General features: G+C 37.9%; 1 long non-coding RNA gene across 1 annotated transcript in view; it reads left to right on the top strand.

The window, feature by feature from the left end:
* LOC113990043 overlaps positions 1-16,731 on the top strand; it is a 271,781-nt gene that overhangs the window by 153,295 nt on the left and 101,755 nt on the right. The window lies entirely within an intron of this gene.

The following is a 16,731-nucleotide window of genomic DNA, read 5'->3' as shown; positions in this document are numbered from 1 at the left end:
CTTGGTGAGAATCTATTTGTTTCCGTGCAGTTACTGCACTGTTATAGAAATGTATCTAATCAAAATAGCCTACTCACCTTAACCTGATCTCCACTTGCACAACAATTAAAAGCCTCATTGAGCCGGAGAGCTGCAACTGAAAGAGGTTGTGAGTGTGGCAGGTGTGAAGAATGACGTCTCTTCCTAACACAGCTTGTGGACAGCATAAATATCTAGATTTTACCTTTGGAGTTTCTCACCATACTGGTAAAGGTTATTTAAGTTCACTATCAACAATTTTATGAAATATTTGATTGGAATGGTAATTTGTGCTTGTTAATTAGAAATCACATTGAAGCATCTTGTGACCTAGATATCAGGATAATTTGCATGCAGAGGCCTCAGCACCCAATCATGTCATAAACTGAATGATTTTAGATGCAGCAATAATAAAATTGTAGTTCTTTCTGTTTGATATCTTCTGCCTTCTCATGTTTTCTCCTCTTCAGAAATATAAGTATTACTGATGCAGAACAAATCTGAAAATTACCAACACAAGTCTGTGACAATTATATTGCTAGACCATTGCCAGTTTAATCCACATGTAAAACCTGCATAGATTTGTTTTTATTAATAAAAATGACACCACATTTTGAGGGCAGGAGTCTCCCATCCACAGCTTTTCCCTTCTTTTGTTATTTATATCCTAGGTCAAATAATATTCACAGTACCTTTTTGGATCACTGACAAGCATTTAGTGCAGAGACACAGAAAATTCTGTTTCAGAAAAATGAAGGTTCTTGTAATGGGAGCATTACAAATTGGTTTCTCTGTCTGTAAAATGCTCAGATGCTTCAACTTTCTCATAAAAACAGAGGCTTGTGAAGTGGAACTGATGTTAGTTAGTATGCAAATGCTGCTCTGAGCTGCTTGCACACATCTCAAGGAGTTACTTGTGTTTATCTTAGCAGAGTGCTTAGAAAGGGTTCTCAGCAGCTTCATGCTCTGGGCTGAAGAGCAGCAAGTGGTTGATGGATGCAATGTTGTGTAGCCCAGGTGACTGATAGAGGAATCCTGGACGTAATCCCATCACAGGAAGGTCCTGTGGGAAAGCAAAAAATGTGGTAATGGTATCTGAGTGGCTACAGACCAATGCTACTCTTTGTAAATGAGTGTGGCCAAGTCACCATTACAGAGGGAAATGTCACAGATGCTGTATCCCTTTACAAAAAACACATTCCTTCTGGGAAGACCTGAGGAATGGAATTGAGTTCTTCTGCTGATGTTGCATTTTGAAAGGTGGATGAGGAAGCTTGAGAATAAGAAGACAAAGGGGGAAACTCCTCCTTTCAAGACGCAGACTTTTATTCCCAGCTATTAGTTCACTTTTTTTCCCTCCTGACATGGTAGGAAGAAGTTGAGCTGATTTCCATTTGAGCTGAGTGGTGAGGAGCGGAGCGGGTGTTGTACTAGAGTAGTTTTTCCAAGTAGACACTGGTTTCTTTGGTGTTAGAAGAAGCCAAACTCCTCCTGGCAGTCAGGGTTTACACCGTGCCGCTCTAGGAAGGTTGAGAAAGATGATTTAATGTGGTGTGGGATGCCACATGCAGCTGCCTTGGATGCAGAGACTCTGGATGTGTGGACTTGCAGCTATTAAAATTCTTTGGAGATTTGCAGGGAAACTTTTGAATGAAGAACAAAGTTTCATATCCTTTATTTGAATCCTTAGTTTCAGTACCCATGTTATCATGTCTTCCACCCCTCCACCTCTTCCCTATTAAAAAGTCTTTATTTCATATTCTGAAATAGACCCAAGAGTGTTTACAAAAGGAGAAACACCATCTGGTAGGTGGGATTCAGAGAAAGTCTCTCTTATTAATTTTTCTGAAGTGGAAATAAAAGTGCCCAAGGGCTTGATCCAACTGTTCTGTTACCTTTTGATGATGCCCTGAAGTCTTAAACATAGTGTCTGCAGCACCTGGTTATAAGTATTAAACAATCATATCTGCCACTGATTCTTTTATTTTATTTCATTTCAGTAATCAGTAAAGGAGTGCTGGAATACAATTGGGATGTTTAGAAAACAAGGCTCATTTAGGACGATTCTCATCTTGGGAATACTTTTAAAACCCAACTCCTGATTTCCAGCAGTGTGTCTGAGACCAGTATCTGCCTGATTCAGGGCTGAGGCCATAACTATATGCAGGTCAGATTTTAGCTAATGTAAATGGACACAGCTTGAGGGACTTGGCCGATTAATGCCATGTTGGTACCTCAGGTCTCAAGGTACGGCTTTCACAGTATTGTGTCTACATGACTCCTGAAGCCTGAATGATGCATGAACAGTTTAATTCTACCATAGTTTAATTTACTTTAATTTTACTGATAAGGCCCAAAGTGGACCTTTGTTCTTTTATTGAGAACTAAATAAAGCTGAGTGGAACTGCTGATTCATAAAAAGAACAGTTGATTTAAGAAAATGTTAATATCTCGTGATAAAGTAGTCATTGTCACGTTATGATACCTGACAGAAATTACCCAGTTTCTTTGCACACAATTAAATGGAATAATCAGCCCATTAGGTTAGATACATTTCACAGTAGGAAAATAAAACCTAATGTTTATTTATCGATGTTTAAATAAATTGTAATTATCATTCCATGACAGTCTTGTACTACTGTAATTAAGCTTTAAAATAAAAGATAATTAGAATTAAGAGGGCTTATCTACGTTTCATTTAGAAGTTATTGTTGAAGTCAGCTGTGGTACAATAACTTTCTGAAAACAGCATTAACCTGTTTGTGCCATGGATTCCATGCAACGATGCTGGCACTGTAGAGAAGAAATTTGTGTACACCTCACTGAGAGAACCATAAGAAGAGAACTGCATGTTTAGGGAAACTTCTTTACGTTGAACAGTGATATTTTTCTTCCTTTTCTTGGGATCAAGTGTCTTTTGAGACTGGATGCCTTGAGACAGAGCTCAGCTTTGTTTTTCTCCTGGTCTTTGATTTCTGTTTCTTGCAAGAATAAGTTTTTCAGTTTTCATTTTTTTTCATCCAGTGTGGCAAATTGAATGATATGGATTGCTGGCTGTTTGATTCAGCAGGCTTTGCATACAAACCTTTGATTTACCAAGAAAACTCAGAATTGGGTGAACAAAAGGGCCCAAATCTACTGCTTGGGGACTTCTAAATTCCTAAATTTGATGCAGACAATAGGACTGGGACCTTCAGTGGGGTGAATTTATATGTTAAATAGATATGGGGTGGATGTGGGGAAGGCCACAGGGAGAGAAATCAGCTCACCACTCAGCAGGAGCAATATAGTAAGGGTAATGCATCAACTGAGACAGCTCTTGGCACTCCTCCCTGAACAGAGGCACGTCTGACTCAAGCGTTCCTTAAAGACTTCAGCAAAAGGATTTTAAAGGGACTGGGACTCTTCTCAAAATAGATGATTCAGAAAACACTTGGAACAAACAGTCTTCTGCCAGAGGTATCAGTAAGTGGTGCATTTGGGTTCCCACCAGCAAAGGGATGTTCAAGCATGAGAAAAGTTGTAGCCTCTGGCTGCTTAGGTAAAAAGGATTCTTTTGAGACTGTGCCAGATACTGGGAAAGACTGTGATCAAATCTTTTATGCAGTTGGGGGTTTTTTTAATGTATTTGTCTTTTTTTTGAAGGCTTAGAGAAGCATACTGTTTAGTTTTTGTTTAAATTTCATTTGGATATTGGGAATATTTTGCATAAGTAAGAGAAAGCAGCCATCATGTACATCAGTCCTTTGTTTGAAGCTGTTTGTTCTGCTGGATTTGGGGTTGATCTTGTTTCTTTCCTTAAATTGCTCTATAATAAGAATCAAATTTGCCTAATTAAGGGCAATATTTATTTGAGTTCCTCCCCAAGCCCTTCAATGCACCAAGGGAATAAACAGATCCATAGTCTCACAGGCAAAATGCATTCCCCTTGTGATAAGTTCCTTTGGTTTAGTTTTGTAGTGCACATGAATGCTGATCATGTTTGAACAGCCTTGCATGTAGTCTTTATACCTTGTTCTCTTTCCATTTTGAGTAGGATGAATTTTCCTTTTTCTTATGCCTGTCTCTTCCTCCTTGAGTCTGTGGGATTCCTGACACACTGTCAGGGCACAACAGGAAAGGTTCAAGTACCACCAAGTGCATCTTGAATATCTCCCACAGTGAGTTGTTCGTGTTTCAGAAGCCTGACAGAGGCCATGGACATGGACACATTCTTTCACACTTTGAGGATCTGATGGCCTTGACCTGTTTTGTTAGAATAGCCAAGAAGTCACGTTCTGCTGTTTAGCTACCTGTAGCAATATCTTAATTTGAGGGGGACAGCCTATGCCAAGACATGAAGTCAGGACTGAGAAAACTCCGCATGCTGGATAGGGGTCAAAGTTAGCTTTAATTGCCCAGATTGGTGTCACATTTTGTCTGGCTTCTCATTGTTAGGTACCAGTATTTCTCAAAAGCCCATATAATTTTAGGGAGACACTTTAAACTATAGATTTGAGACCCATTTTTTAATTTGCTAGAGGTCTTTGGAGCTCTTTTATGAAGTAGAGTCTGTAAATATTCAAAGTGCTCTGAACCGAAACTCATAAAGAAGCTTGCTTTTTAAAAATATTTTGAGGACTGTGGCTTTTAAATTTTGAGGGGGAGCTTTTTGAAAAAGTCAAAGCTGAATCAAATTTCTTTTTTTTCCTTAAGTGGGGCGTTCAACTTGAAGGATTTGTATTAAAGCTCATCTTCAGCTTAAATATGATTTAAGAATGCAGAGTGAAGACATAAAGACATTCAGGACTGGCAACTATGTAAGTCTGAAAACTAATTAGGGAACAAATCAAGCTAGAAGATCATATTAGTTATGCAGTACTGCTATGTAATTTTTTTTTCTTAAGGAAAGTAAACCCATGAAACTATTAGTTAGCTAGGATAAATCAGATTTGTTCCTGTTACTATGGATTTATATTAGCTGTGGATTTACTTACTCTGGCTTTTGTGTAGCATGAATCAAAATCATTCCCCTCTGATTACCTTGAGATTTTTTTTCAAATTTTGTGTGTTTTAGAGAAGTCAAACTTGCAGCCTTGTCATTGGAGTTAAAGGACATGAGATGGCTTGGAAGAGAATTTTTGTGGGTTTTGAATTTATATTCTGAGACTGGAATGGTAGGAATACCTTAAACATGCTCTTAAGTGGGGTGATTTTTAGCAGTTAGCCTTTGATATTTATAATATTCAGGTTGTTTTCTTTTTTATATATATCAGGTAAGTTTAGAGCTCAGTTGGAAACATTTTCAACATGTGTAAATTAGAAGACCTGACCTGACTTTAATGCCAGTTTACACCAGACAGAAATCAACTCATGAAGTGGTGACCAGAATTCAAAATATTTGGAAGTGATTTTTTAATGATTTTCCATAAATTACTTGTTAGCGCATTTATCGAATTCTGGTTTTGTTTCTCTCTCTCTCTCTTTTTTTTTTTTTTAATTATTAATATGAGAGGAAAAACAGTGCATAGATGAACCAAAGAGAAAGAGAAGGTGTCATCTTACAGCAATGTTGCATTAAATGTTAGTGTTTAAACTAGAAATGCCTCTGCAGGCAGCCAACTTGGGCAGTTTTAGTTTGCTGTGCTAAGCTAACATAATTGAGCATGGTTACAGACCCATTGAAGTTAAATGTAAAGTTTCTGCTGTTTAGTGGGTTTTGATCAGTAGTTGAAGAGGGGGGTGTCAGGCACATCGATCTCCATGTTAACTCTATTCACAGTTAAGTTAGTGGGTTGCACACAGTTTCCTGGGTTGGATCTGCAGTTTTGTGAATTCTAAGTTGGTACCTTGTGCTGTGTCCTTTCAAAGACAAACATCAGAAAGAAACATGGACCATACGGAAAACTTACTGGAAAAGTTATTCTTCGTGGAGTTGGTTGGCAAGAGGGGCAGGCTGAGGGTGGCAGGTTTGTTAGTTACGTGGAGCTGTGTCTCTTTAGTGAGGAAGTTCTTGTGAGAGTTGTGGAGCTGTTGCTCTGCTTTCCCTTTGGGACCAGTGCCTACTTTTTGCACAGGACACCTTTATTATTGGAAGCTGAGAAACTCGTGGAGTAAGGTCCTTCTTCCTTTGAGTGAGGACACAACAGGGTAGCTCTTGGATGCTAACCCTCATGGTGTACTTCAATTTCCTGAATGGTAAAACATACGTGGTCTAGTAGACACCCACAATCTCAATTGCACTTCAGCAGACTGGGTTTTGCGAAGGAACATGTTGTAATACATATAATAGACAAAACAGCATTGAAACAGTAAAAGTAGTTTTAAGATTTCAGTGCTTGTTTATTCTCAGTTTGTGATCTTTACCTTGGAGAGCAGGTGATGTAACACCTCTGTTTTAACCTGAAGCCGTGGAGTGCAATCATACTTTCTTATTCCACTATAAAATTTTACATTGACTACAGTTGACATTTTGGTGCAATAGGCCATAAATTAATGCAGGTATGAACTATAAAAGGAAGGACATTAGAATAATCAAGTGGCTACAGAACTAGTTGAGTGTATGAGTGTCTATAGCACAGAATTTTTCGATTAGCTTACTTTTATGAGCCTGATCTGTTCATTCTGTCTATATCCAACATACCTTAATTTCATTTTCTCTTGAAAATAACTCAAGGGATTGCTGAACCTCTTGAGTTATGAGATTTTTGTGTCAACAGAAATTTAATTACTTCAGTGAAATGAATCACTGTAGCCCATCTATAATAAATCATCACAATATAATCCAGGGAATACATTTTCTCTTGAACCACAAGGTATAATCTTTATCAGCATTTGTCTCTCTATTAGTATGACTATGTTAGAGACATACCTGCTCGCTTTTTTTTTGTTTTCCTCTATGTATGCTTTCACTTCCACTGGGCTAGATCTCTATTATGAGGGTAAGGATCTGTACTGCACTGAGGTTTGTATTTCACAGAGACACTGTCAGCACTGCTGAAGTGACTTGCTCATGCTGTGTTTGCCAATATGGAGCAACTACTTCACACTGGAGCTGACAGTTTTTCACTCTGCCAATTATTTAATCAATGTTAATGGCACATTGAATTACCCTGAATTGCTCCTATTTCAGAGATTAAGGCCTGGACTTCTTTGTGTGGACTGTTTCCCATAGCAAGAGCATTGGCAGGAGCTGGGGAATAAGTATGAGAATGAGAGAAAAGAAGGGCTTTGCTTTATACTACAGGAGGAATCGTGTACTCTGCTCCATGTGTATTTGACCTTACCAATTTGATGTGTAAGTTTGTTAATTCAAACTGAGTTCTATGTAGTAATAAGATAAGATTTGCTTTCCATCTACTGAGTGAAATTGCTTTTTCTCAGGGGTTAAAGTTTCTCAGTTGTTGAAACAACCTGAGCAAGACAAGAGTGGTTGTAGTTGTTTATTGGTTGGTTGTTTATTGTTTTTTTTTCCTTAATCAGAGTTCAAAATCGAAAATAATCCTAGTGCAGAGGCAGTTAGTTCTTTCTCGTTAGTAACTTGGTAAAAATTGAGCACATTTCCTTCCAGTTAAAAAAGAGGAAAAATGACTTTTAGGTGGAGAGTAGATGTGAAAGCTTCAGTCTCCACACTAATTCCTAGGAAAGGTTGTAACTGGAAAAAAATTTATTTTTTTTCTCATGACGAAATCATGCTTATTTTCCTTATAAGCTTTCTTACTGAATGCTGAGGAACTTCTCAAGTCAAAGGAGTGAAACTGGTAGTCTTCTGGGCATTTTGTTCAAATATCTGCCTTGGCAATACAACATTGATATATTTCAAAGATATGTCATTGAAATATCCTGTAATCTGCTCTCAATCAAATTTATTATTACTGTGTTATTTCCGTGTCAATGCAGCCTTTGGATTTGTGATCATCTTTACAAGATTATATCTTGTCTTCTAAATAATGTTCAGTTTTGATTCCTGTGATGGTGTATTTCATTCTAAAACAAAAAAAATATCTCCCTTGGGGTAAAGTTGTATAAACTGGTCCTGTATAATTTGCTTTCGCATAGGAATTCACTCTCTTGCACACACTTTGTGGTAAAGATCCTCTTCTTTACACATCTACAGCCCTGTGAATATTATTGGAACTGCTGTTGTACCTTCCCATGCTGTTAGAGAAGTTTTCATGTTTTGGTAGGCCGGTTGCAGTGAGGTCAGTGGGATCAGTTATGGTTCAGAGAACTGCCAAGTTTGGCACAGTGAAATCACCTGGCACTGAAAGAGATCTGGGATATGCAGTTTGCGACAGAGGATATTTTTCTATCCTTCTGTTCATGGCCTTCAACAGTGAGGATTATTCACCTTTCCCAGCCAGCTTTTTTGTAGAATCATGTAGAAATATTTTCCTATATTTATCCTGAAACTGTTTTGCTGCAGCTTACTCCCATGACTTCTGTGCACCTTTAAGAACAAGGAAGATAGATTATTCCAATGCCCTTGGCATGTTTAACATTTGGATGTTTTACATCTAATGCTATTATACTTCCCCTCAAGTCCCTTCCTTTTAGGTTGTAGCATAAACTTATTCTGTCTTGTTGGTAGGTTCTGTTTTCTAGACTTGAATTATTCATGGTGTTCCCTTCTGAATTTTGCCTAGCCGCTCCTTTTTTTTTCTTTCCACCTATGTCTAATTTTTCAGGATCATTTTTGGACTCAAATGTCGTTTTACAATGTCGATAATGTCCCTACTAGTTCAATATGGTCCTCAGTGGTAAGTTCTTGTCACTATTGATTCATTCAGGCTGTTCATGAAACAACTGTCCTAAAACAAACCTCGTGGGGAATAAGCATAAAAGCATCTTACTCTAAGAATGGGGTTACCTGCTTCTGTTTACCTCTAGATGAAGGTTATCCCTGTTTGAAATGGTGCAACTTAGGTACAAATGAGTTATGGAGGTTTTGATTTATATTTTTTTAATTTATTTCTCCCTCTTTTTCCTATGCCTGTTAGGGGTTATGCTTCCATAGAAATGGTTTTTAATAATTGCCAAGCAACTCATTTCCAACCCATCGAAATAAAAATCCTACTGAAGCAGCTCAAACTTGCTTTTAGGTCTTAAAAAGGACTGACAGAGCTATTCATTATTGCTAGTCCTAATGACACCAAAGCTACATGACATGTACTTACATCTACACAGAGAAAGAATTAAAATGTTTCTTTTGATCCAATAACAAGACAAAAATATGAAGACAGGCAAGTGAATACAAAGGACCACAATGTGCCAGAATGATATACCACTCTGAGACCATCCACCATTCTCAATCTTTCCAAAATGCATACTCTGTTATTGTACAGTACCTTTTCAATTTAAAAGTGTCCACAAGATACCAGCAAATATTGCTGCTGTTACAAGCCAGGTCTTCACTTGCTGTAAATCACTGAAGTTAATAAAGCAATACGAATTTCTCCAAGAAATGATGAAAATACAATTTTCTGACAGAAATTGCTTATTCAACAAGATCAAAACATTTTGTGGAACATACAGACTTCAATCACACTCCATTTATAAAAGAAATCAAAGTGAAGTAGCTTTTTACCTCATTAAAAGATAGCTTTTTGATTTTTTGCTTTGAAATTTAGATGAGAAATTATAATATTATATTTTTAAACATGTTCTGTTTTAATTGATTAAATGAAATATTTACAGAAATATATACTTTAGGGGATATTTTGAATGTTGGCAGTTCGTTCAGATTCTGAATTAAGTGCAGGAATAGTGCAAATTCCTGCACATCTGAGGACTTTTGTTAGGCATTCAGGTATGCAGATCAGAAGCTGTTATCACTGATGACTTCTTGGTATTTTCAAATATAGCCAAGGAATGATTAAGAATGACGAAGCAATTCATCCCTAAGGTAAGAACGGTCCCTATGGTATCTTATAATGACGAAAGTGTAGGGAAGTTTACATTTCATATGATATATTGCATACTTGCATACCCACGTCTAAATGGCTATGCATTTATGGATGAAAATGATTCTTTTCAGATTTATTTCTGTATAATATAAACACACAACATGATAATAATGTCTTTAAGTACAGCTAATGAAACTTTACTAGCCTGTGATAGCTGTGTCAATAAAAATGTGAAGGATGTGCAGCTGTTCTGAAATAAGCTTTGAATTGAGTGTGGCAATGCAGTTATTGGCATCTTTGCTGGATAACAACACCCTGTAGAATCAATGGAGCTTTGAGGAAACTAGCAGGAAGTTGAAACTCTGGCTCAAGATTTCCTGCTTTGCTGTGAAAGTGTGCATACTATTTTGGAAGAGGAGTGGAAATGCTGGCCATGAGACTGTGGTTCAACCAAGAGGGTGATGGGGAAGGTAACAGGCAAGCAAATAGAAAATCTCTTGGGAGAGTATTTACTGGAGACTGCTTGCATTACGGCCGCGGAGGTGTTTGGTTTTGATGCTTTCCTGGAGCTGAAATTCCGATGCTGAGATAGGTGAGTGGGGTAGGCTCCATCCATACCTGTGTTCCTGTGTAAGAGCAGGCAATGGTACAGTCATTGGGCCAAACTGGGACTTGCTGGCATAGACAGCTCATATACATTCGTAGAGTAGCCAGGAATAGTCAGGCTATAGAAAGCCTTGGAGACACTAATGAGATAGTGGTAGCTGCTCCTGCAATCCCTGGAGAAACATAATCTCTGTCTCTGATTAATTAAGTAAAAGAAGCAACTATGATTCCTCAGCTCTAGCTGATATATGATTGTAGTCCAATGCATGTCCATATAAATCTGACAGCCAAATATAAAACAATAAATTTGGGCTATAAAATCAGTCAGTGAATGCTCTGGTGTTAAGCCATTCTTGGATCCCATATACTATAGATGATTTGTGCATTATAAACAACTAATAATCACATATAGAGCAATGTGAAAACATTACCTCACATAATGGAATATATGTGTAACAATTTTATAATATTTATAACTTTGGACAGTGCTATTTACCTGTGGTTCAGGTCCATTTCGTTGTGAAATGTGACTGCACAGCTTTCCAGGCTCTACTTTTCTATTGGTGTGTATTCTGTCGTTAGCGTGGTATGGGCATTTCAGAGGACCAATGCTACTTCTGCCGCTTATATTATTCCCTCTACTGCTGTTCACCTGCTTCTGGATTCCCCATTGCTTTAGTTGCACAGTTTTCTTTTGTTTTCATAACACCAGTCTAGTTGACAGCAGTGACGGATCCAACCCAAAATGTAAGCAATACCGTAGTGTAATGCGGGTATAACAAGTTTATTCAGAGTTACCTTGGATGAATTTCAAATTATCTAATGCTGAGTCATACCTACACACAAGCCTGGCTGAAACTGGGTACCCTGAGAAACAAGATGTGCAAGATGTGCTGCTCATTTCAGTGCTGAGTTTCCCTTAATCTTAGAGGTATGCAATTTCTGCATTCTTTTGCAAGAAGGAATGAAGAAAAACACTGTCAGAGTATATTTGCACATATATTTGCAGTTGCATTCAAGGTTCACAATACCAACCTGTGCTGCAAAACATAAAAACATTGCTAGGAAAACAAATTACTCAAGAGCCCTTTCTCTCTAGAGAATTTTTCTTCCTGAAGAGAATAAACCTGTTGTCTTTCCAAGTACAAATTAAAGAGCAGGAGTTGCATTACTGCTAGCAGATGAAAAGATGGCTTTTTCTGTGCTGTGCGCTGATCAGGGTCTAGAGCATGAAACTGATGTTACATCGATTATTTCAACACAATTCCTAGGCAGAGCAGATTTTTCCACTATGTTACAATTTTTCATGACAGAGAGCATAGTATCTGCTTTACAATTTAACTTTCTTTGATGTTTAGATGCCAGAAAGATAAGTGACTTTCTAAAAACTTTCTGAGACTTGGTAGTAGCATAAAAACCCACTACCTCATCCTTTGTTTATACCCAGGTATAGCCTCTAGATATTATCCACAGTTGTTAAGCAATTCAGAATATTTTAGCACCTCTTTGCAATTTTTCCATCCCTTCAGGTTATAGCGTTCATTAAAACCCAGTTCATTAATTTACTACTGTCTGTGCATTATTTCTAAGTGGCAGCACTAATATTCAAAGTTATCAGTTATTGTTTTCTTCCAAAGTATTTTGTTGTCTCAGCTTTGTACAAGCCAAGCACTTTAATTGCAGGTTTTAATCTTTCAAAGTGCTTTGCGAAGATGAATTAATTAATCATCATAACACTCTTGTTGAGCAGGTACAGTTGTATTGGACATAAATTGCAGGATTGTGCTTGCACCTGAGTGCCCAGTTATCTCCCACATGGGCGCTGTATCAGGAATATGTCAGAGGATTTCAGGCAATCGGGTTCTCCACTTTCCAGTAATTTACTTGGAGGAATACAGAGGGTCTAGCTGCAGAACTGAGCTAACCTAAGGGAGATGTGCCCCAGAAGAATAGGGTCACTGTGGATAGTGGACGGAGGCAGTGTTCTCTCTCTTAGAGCCCTTAAGGTTTAGGGTAATGTATAATGTAGTGGTTCCGTTTTCTGTGACATCAAATATTTTTAATTTAGAGCAACTCATGGCCCTGCAGGTCTTGTTTGCTCATAGTGAGCACATTCCTTCCCCTGAGTTTCTTTGCCCATAATTTAGTTGGGGGGGGGAGGGGGCTGGATACCCTGGTCCTATACTGACCAGTCCCAGGGACTGAGAAGTTCACCTAGGTAATAAAAATCAATTTATATCTGTGAAAAGCATTTTCCTTCCCTTTCAGTAGTAATACTTGCACCCAAAATCTACTGGGGGACCCTTATACATGAGATACTCTTCCTGGTTGAAAAGCAAATTTGAAGCAGTCGTGTGTCCTATAAATCTTTGACTAAAAAAATAGGTTGTCAATTTTATCAAAGTTGCATTGCAGAATAGCCCTAAGCAGGAGTCTCTAAAACCCTACTTCATATTCTACAGATAAGGATAAATTATAAGCCTCCTTGCTATATATCTCTGAAATATAATGTACCTATGTCTGTAACACAGGCTATAAAATGGAAATGAGATAGCCAGCACTGCGGCGCTTTTCTGATGTACAGAGGTTATCCTGGTAATAGATCTCAAAAATCTCCAGCAATATTTTAGAAGATCAGCAATGTCAATTTGCATAATTTGGTATATAATATTTTCATTTTTTCCTAATGGCTGAGGAATGGTGAATAAAATTTCACACTATTCTCTGTAAGAACAAATAATTTAATGTGTGAAAATGCAGCTGTTATCTGTTACACAAAAAATGAAGGAAATATACTATACATGTGACATTCAGAAACCTGTCAATATTATTTTTCGCTTATACATTGTACCTATAGAGGAAATTATTTAATTGGAAATTATTTAATTATCTCTTCTGCCAAACTGAATGGATATGGAAATTTCTTAGTTGACCTTTGACATTTTGCTAGAATGTAATTAATTAGATTCAGCATTTAATAGTGTATTTAGCTAGTATTACTGCTGTGGCAGATCTATGCAAGTTTTTTATAGTAAATGTTGGTTACTCAGTGTTGGGGTTCAAAATTCAGCAGTACTGACAACCATGAGATTTATTTTTTTTTAACTAGGTCTTCACAGGATGAAATGCTTTGGGTTTCATTTTCCATAAAGTCTTGGGGTTTTAATTTTTCCTCAGAGTCATATTTGAATAAAACATTTCAATTATTATTCTGTGAAAGAAATTTTCTTCTTGGTGTTGTGGGGGGGGGAATTGAGTATTTGCTAAACAATGCAAATTTCATAAAGAATTATCAGCAATTTCTAAGTCAATGTTTTGTTTTCTTAGCAGGTCAGAAATAGTTTCTTTCATTCTAAGTGAAATTGGAACTCAGATTTGGGGACAAAAAATAGAAAATGTCATTTTGAAGGGAAAAGTCAATAGCTGCATTTTAAAATGTGGTCACAAACTTCTGACTTGGGCTAAACTTTTGTCCTAAATTCAGAGAGATCGACCCCAAGCTTTCTGTTAATATGCTAGCTGTCAGAAAACTGTAATCAGCCTCTCAACCAGGTAAAACTTTTCCAAGTATAGCTGTATTTGACCTATCGATATGACAGGCTGTCTAATCCATAGATATTTCTTCTACATCTGCCTCTCTGGAAATATTTGTTCAGCAAGTTAAACTTATTAACTGATATTTTCCAGCTCTTGAAAGCCGATCAATTCCTCGGACTCAAAGTATATAAATTCTCTCTCGTACATCATCTTTTCATCTCATTGATCCCAGCATTATAACTTCCATCTGTGCGTATTTCAGTGGGGGCTGTGTTGAAAAAAACCAGACCAATTTGAACTGGAAGTTTTGTATTTAGTGTTTGTTTACTTGTGTTATGTGAGAGCCTTCATAGCTGCTGTTGCCCTCATGCTACTGCTGTGCTACAGGGCAGATGTGCCCAGGTGGGTGTGCTTCAGTTCTGCCTACATAAGACTCTAACAACTGACTGTGCAAATGTATTTTCTACAGGACTGTGTTCATTGCATGCAGTCACAGATTTGGAAACAATGCCAGTCCCATTTTTTAGAGAGAGCTCTATAATTCATGATATATAAGGATATTGCAACTTTCTTCTTTTCCCAAAAGATCACTTTCACAAACTGAATCATGTCTGCAAAGATATATCTTGGGTATCTCCAGAGCAAACCAATACAGATCCAGCTAACTATTTTGACAAAGCTCTATCTGCTCCATAAGGAAAAGTTTTGGTGACTCAATTTATCCTTTAAAAAAAAAATTAATCTGCCTAACTGATATAACACATTTATTAGTTTGACTCACCCAGAGTTGATGTAAATGCTAGAATGTGAAGGATGTGTTGACTTTCAGTCCTCTTTGAAAAGAGTATTCACACAGTTAAAATGTATTTTCCTTCTGCTTCATCTTAAAGCCAAAGATATGGCAAGTCTGTGCTTTAAGACCCAATAAAGGAGTGAAGTGAGACTGAAGGATCTTACTGCATCAGCAAAATATCACCTGCATATTTAATGTTCCCCTGTTTAGCTTTACTGTCATCTCAAACTGCTTTTTCAGGTAGCTTCTCCTGAAGGCTCAAGTGCAAGCACTGATTGAAATGAGAGAGGGGGATGCCCTAACTTCTCTTCCTCATCCCAGAACAAGGTCAGGCACCCATTAGCAGTTTCTCAGAAGACTGGCCATCATTTTTTCATGCATCTGATTTTCCTGGTTGGCCCTAAGCCAATCCTTTCAACTGTAAAACAAGGGGCACCCTCGCATTACATCTCGTGTGAATAGCAAAGTGCTCTGCATGTGTCCTGTTGCCATGGTCTCCAGGAGGCCAGATCCTCATGTGCTGCTGTCTCATCGTGCACAAAGTCCCCAGCTGTCACCATTTGCACCTAACTGATGCCTGCTGTATCCAATATCATCTTGCATCTGCTCTGTGGGTGTTCGCTGCACAGTCACTAATTATTTCTTCAGCACCGTATGTAGCCATTTCTGTGTCACTAGTGTTTCCTTCTTGCTTCAGGCCTCAGATGGTGGATGTGGAAAAGTTTGCACTTCATCGAGACCTGTGGGTGATGATCCTGACTCTGACATTGGTGGCAGCACTACCACTGATTATAGTGGTTTCAGGGGTTGATCCTAGTGTTTTTATGGCATGCTTCTTGCAAAAGCTTCCTAGTCTTATGACCATAGCCTTCTTAGCACTGCCCAAGTACAGGAAAGGATCCCTAACTGGGGTGAAACATATGCAATGTTTCTTTTCGTAGATAATGTGGCTTGACTTACACATAATTTTTGTTAATGCTGTGTTTTATTTCATCAGTCAGAGCATATTAGTGTGTGCAGAGAAATCAGTGGACTTACTCCATGTGAATGAGCACTTGCCTCTTCTGTTTTATGAGTGATTTCTTTATTTGCAGGGGTAGAATTAGAGTTTTGGAAATGAGCAAACACCATGTCATCTTACAGGTGCATGAAATGGAAGGGAGAGGACAGTGCCCCTGCACAAGTGGGAAATTGGACTATATCTACATTTGTTCTGTTTCATACCTAGTTCCTTGCAATTCATCAAGACTGGGACTTGTTTTTATTTTTTTTTAAGTTCACTCTAACCAAGAGTTTTACTTCTTCATTAGTATGGATATGGCATCTTTTGTGTTAAGGATATGATAGTTTATTACATCTTGTGTTAATCATGCACAATACATAAAAATCACAATGACGTTGGCTAGAAACTGTTTTTAGTGCAATTTATTCCAACCAGCTCTGTTTTCATTAGCTAAATCCAAAGTTTGCAGAGTTAGTCCATGGATTCTGTCACAAGGTATCTTGCAATGAACTATGTCTTTCGATTATAAACTTGCCCAGGAGCTGTTTGGGAAAGCTTGCTGTCTTCTGAATGTGCTTATGTGATGCAGAACCATGCGTTCTTTCTTAGAGTCTTTGGCTCTCAGTGATTTCTCTACAGCAAATGATGTTGGCAGTGGAAGGAATGCACTAAGGAATACTACTGCTAAAATTCTTTGGAAGTCCGTAGTGTGAGAGAACACTTCAGCTACACTTTACCATCTAACTGCAGAGAGCAAATACAAGTTAAGAGAAAGACAGCCTCTGAAGCATTTGAAGGGTTGAAAAGATCTCAGTTAACTTGGCAAGAGTTTATCTCTGAAAGTGCAACGCAGATATGAGCAGTTAAGACTGGCTTTGTTAGAGACTTCA

Source organism: Pipra filicauda, unplaced genomic scaffold, assembly GCF_003945595.2.
Source record: "Pipra filicauda isolate LSUMZ 115617 unplaced genomic scaffold, ASM394559v2 scaffold252_size1811890_pilon, whole genome shotgun sequence".
Lineage (NCBI taxonomy): Eukaryota > Metazoa > Chordata > Aves > Passeriformes > Pipridae > Pipra > Pipra filicauda.
The sequence above is the reverse complement of the archived record's forward strand: the minus strand, read 5'-3'. Positions and strand labels throughout refer to the sequence as shown.